A 4,898-nucleotide genomic window follows, 5' to 3' on the forward strand; every position below is an offset into this window, starting at 1 on the left:
ATTGCTTGGTTTTAGAGAAAGTAATGACAGCTGGAAGCCTTAAAGTCTTTAGGAGGGAGGCATGAGCTCTTGCTGGGCTGTTTGAGAATCCAAGGATAGCCAAATAACGGTTTGAAATCAACGGCATGAACAATTCTGAAAAACAAGGCAGAGTTAAGTTTAGCTCAAGGGTACGAGATAGGCTACAAGTGCACCAATGTAAACACTTCTAGCTCTCTAATCAAAAGATTAAACTTTGAATATCAAAGATTACTCAAGTGTGTGTGTGTGTGTGCGCGTTTTTGTGACAAATGAGGACATAAATTTGTATAATGACAAAGGTATGACATAGGTATTACAAGGAGAAGGTGACTTTTCAGGACATTACCCCATGTCCCCACTTTTCAAAACGCTTATAAATCACACAGAATGGAGTGTATTGAAAATCTGAAATAGCACAAAGTTTCCTGTAAGGGGTAGGTTTAAGGGTAGGGTTGGTGTAGGGCAATAGAATATACGGTCTGTACAGTATAAAAACCATTACGCCTATGGGATGTCCCCACTTTTCACAAAAACAAACCAATTTTATTTATTTGCACACACACACACACACACACACACACAGTGTGTGTGTGTGTGTGTGCAAATAAATAAAAACAACAAAATATGATTAAAAAAAAAGTAAATGTGTAATGAGAGCATAAACATAATTTAAAAGCTGACTCCACTTGGAAAAATGTGTTTACATTTTTATATTAATTTTGACAGCCACATTAAAGCATAATCTACTTTGTGGTAGCTTGTCCTTTTATTTGTATTTTTTGGTTGTGATTCACAATTTAGTGTAATGTATAGGCTAAATATGATTTTCATTTTTAATATGCAAGAGTAAAATGTTAAATTTTTAAAGTAAATTTGAAACATTTTAACTTCTAAAAACCGCGTTCTAGCACGAGATGCAAACGGTCAAGGAAGCAACGCAGCAGCAGAACGCAAAAAAAAAAAAACGTTTTGTGTATGAACTCCCAGTTCGCGCTCGTTTTGATTCAGGGTAATTCATGGAATCGTAAACAAGAGACTCGCTCCGAACAGTTTTAAATCAGCCTGGCGAACAGCTGCAAACGGATCAGTTCAGGTCGTGATTGAATCGTTGACTGCGATTTGATCAGTAATAAGAACCGAAAAGAATCGGCTCACAAGAATAATTCATTAGCGAATCAGATGTCACTAATGCTGAGCAGGTATCTACGTCTTTGGTTTGAACCATAGACTGTATTAAAAAACATGGACGTAGTGTCCGTGACGTCACCCATAGGTTTCTGTTGACCGTTTTTGAAGCTCAAAGTGGGCGGAGCCGGCCGTCGCAATCTTGGCAGTGCATCAACGCGCATCACTCCCAGATAATCGAAAATGGGCAAAGAGGCGGGAGCTGGTTGTTGAAACCACGCCCACCTAGCTCGCCGGCGGTGACAGCAGCAATCCATCTGTCACTCAAGTGGCCACGCCCTTAATTATGCAGAACTTTAAGGCTTAATATAATTTAAACGGATGAGTTATAAAAAAATTCACCCCCTTCACAGTTGTCATGAAGGGCAAAATGAACTATATAGACCAAAACCACTTTTTGTACCAGGTTGTAAACACATTTTTTTCTGCTGTAAAGTTGGGCATTTTAACATGGGCCAGTTTAACTAGCGGCCAGTCGATGAATTGCAGTTTTAGTCACTTCCGTGTTGGTTTCACAAGAGAGACCGGAAGGTTGCCGCTTGGTTTGAACTAACGATTGGCATTTTATTTTTTATGAAATGTAATTAAGTAAAATCAAGATATTCTTTTTAATGTGTTTAAGTAAACGTTTTTCTAAAATGAGAATACTCTGTTAAAGTTAAATACGCATAGTGAAGTAAAATATTGCTTGTTTACGTTTGTCAAGCATTGGCGTGTGCTTTTGTATAGGCTACTTGTTTACTGCTTACTTCTGGTTGTTAGCAGATTATTAAATATAACCACAAAACATTTTTATTTTTGTATATTTACCATGGAGGTCAATCAGGATGTATTTGTGGCTGTAAATGTGTTATTTTAGGAATCAGGTGTCATTGTGGAATTTCCCCAGGGATCCCAGAGTGTGCTGTAAATGAATGTGGCATCTCATTAACAATCAACATGGTGAGTACAACCTGGCTTGGGCCTGTTTTACATTCCTGACACTTTCATACTTCACAAATGAACTTCACGCTTGTTTATTCCTCACTAACCGTGAATGATTTTACATTAACAGTATTTATGGACCTCTGTAGCTCACACATCATACTGAAACAAATACATTGTATGCAAACAAGTGAACACAAAAAAAATATTTTTTGTTTGAAAATCACCTTGTCTGTGTAGGCTCAAATGTAACAGATCCATATGGAAATGATATTTGATGTCAAATCCATCAACACAAGCATCAAATTACCATGCAATTAACATCTACAGACCAATACAGCACAATTTTAACACCCTCAAATAAATATTAATTCATGCGTACACACAGAGACACACGCTTGCTGAAGTGTTCCCTTGCCAAAACAAACACACTCCGGAGAGAAGCACAGATTACCAGAGTTCAGTGTCCCAGCATCATGATGAAACTTCACGGAAATAACCTGCAACATCTGCACCGTGGACACTGCTGCAGAGCAAACGCATCTTTGCCTCGCACTTCTCGCCTCACTCCCTTGCCCCAATGCATTGTGGGGGTTTTGGTGACAAAGAAGCATTTCAGTCAAGCTTAGTCCTTTATGAAGCTGTCATGTTAGCCTGTGCTCCAAAACCTAGTGAGCTGCCTACCTAGACAGCATTTCGAGATGCTTTAAAGATACCTCATTTTGGTATTCTATTGTCCTTGGAAGATGATGTAAAAAGGCACAAAATCGGACTGCTAATGTTGAATTTGCAGATGCTTGTCAACAAAAAAATTCCCCAAGTTATGGATAAACAACGCTATGCAACACTGGCATTGGTTATGCATGTTTACTAAACAGGTTTTCTCATCATGTAACTTAGATTTTTTTTTGATGCATTTTTTGCTTAAAAGTGATTAATGTGTGAATGTGAATATTTATTGTTCCAAGTGAGGTTTCAAGTTGGAAGTGCCGTTTTGTTACAATTGGAAATTCAAGCTTTTGAATAGAATGCCACATAAGGCAAAACTAATTAAATAACGCAATCCCAAAATGAATCGCAGCAAGCTTGGTGAAAATGCTGATTATAGCCTAATTATACTTATATTCTATTTAATACAAAAAAGTACTGATACAAATGGAAGCCCCTTTCCGACACAGATAAAAAAAATATATATAGGTAATTCCTACTTATCAACAATGCAGACTTTGTTTCTCACAAACTTTTGCTTCTCAGAACAGCAAGATAATATAAACATAATTCCTATATATAAAAATCTCAATTCTGAGAAAAAAAGTAATTCTTGCAATTCTGACTTTTTTTTTTCTCTGAATTCTGAGTTTACATCTCATTAGCAGCAGACAGCAACACAGTTCACTCAATTTCAGAACAAAGTTATTATGTGGAATAAATGTTTCAGTTATGAAAATTTGTCTGGGAGCTTCAAGCGTTCCCGAGGTTTACACTTTTGTCCCATAATGCCTCAGAGACCAAAGAAACTTTAATTACAAATCAAGTAGCATGGGCTGTTGCCAATGAAGCGGCCGTTCTATGCACACACTCCAAAAAGAAGTGTTATTCTTAATTGCAGGTCAGTGTAAAACTGATGTGTCAGCTGCTGTGACTGCTAATTAATTCTGCTCACAAACGAGGCCAGAGACAATCTCCATCTGCTGCTGTTTAACCTGGGAGAGAGTTGCATGTCGGAATTGTCATGCTCTTATTATGATAGAGTACTTGTCTGTGATTATGACTTTTAATGGAACAAGGAACACTGACGCACATGCTAGTTATCACAATCTAAAAGGTTTTGAATCCAATTACACAAATGTGAATTTTCTGTAGCAGTGATTTTGTATTATTGTATTATTTTGTATTATTTCAAGCATCCAGTCTTTCATAAATGATAACTAATAAAATCTTCCAGAAATTATAAATAATGAATAAATTAATATTTATAAATTAATACAATTATTGTAAATCAGAATAATTAAAATGAATGTTGTATATGTTTCATTTGCATACCAATTATTAGCTAACATGTCAATTAAAACAATGCTTAATTAAACATATTTTTCTGATACCTTTTATACTATATTAGATGTTGGGGAAATGTGTCAAAAGAGGTCACAAAAGGTCAATTTGCGCTCAATGAACTGTATTTTTTCCCCGGGCAACAGAGGAAGAATGTGTGTGTGTAAGTATATATACAGAGTTCTGGCACGAAACTCTAGATGGCGCAGTCTGATAGGTCTAACTCAATCTGACCTAATGACATCATTATCACATGGCACAGCTGATTGGTTCTCTCCTGTATCAGTAGCCAATGAGCTCGCTGCTCAACATTCAGATATATGACTAGTGTTTGCTACAGCAGTTGCAGCTTGCTTCAGAAACCCTCCACCTTCCCCAGCTCCACCTGTATAGATCTGCTATGAGGTGATTCATGTACGCTATATGGGGGTTATTTCATGTATGTTATATTTGCAGCAGCAATATTTCTTACATGCTCACAGCAGCATGTTGTGGATGTATTGGCAGTAGCAAGTCTCGGTACTTGCTCTGCCGCAGCAGCAGCGTAGCAGACCTATTCCGCCAAGACCAAATACATTAACGTTGTTACATCAATGTTTTTCCTGCCCACATGGCCTTGGTTACATCAGCAGAAATCAAACTGATTTCAGTAGCAGAGTAAGTTATTAAGTTTAAATCATTTTTTTATTTGTTTAGACTAATATGCACTGTTTCTT

At 37.0% G+C, this 4,898-nt stretch overlaps 1 long non-coding RNA gene across 1 annotated transcript in view; it reads right to left on the reverse strand.

Moving 5' to 3' along the window:
* The window catches only part of LOC107677326 (uncharacterized), an 18,968-nt gene continuing 14,070 nt past the window's right edge, over window positions 1-4,898 (reverse strand). The window contains exon 3 of the long non-coding RNA XR_001632823.1: window positions 1-135. This is a non-coding gene — a long non-coding RNA (uncharacterized LOC107677326). The remainder of the gene's footprint in view (window positions 136-4,898) is intronic.

Source organism: Sinocyclocheilus anshuiensis, unplaced genomic scaffold (genome assembly GCF_001515605.1).
Source record: "Sinocyclocheilus anshuiensis isolate Anshui unplaced genomic scaffold, SAMN03320099.WGS_v1.1 scaffold392, whole genome shotgun sequence".
NCBI classification, from domain to species: domain Eukaryota; kingdom Metazoa; phylum Chordata; class Actinopteri; order Cypriniformes; family Cyprinidae; genus Sinocyclocheilus; species Sinocyclocheilus anshuiensis.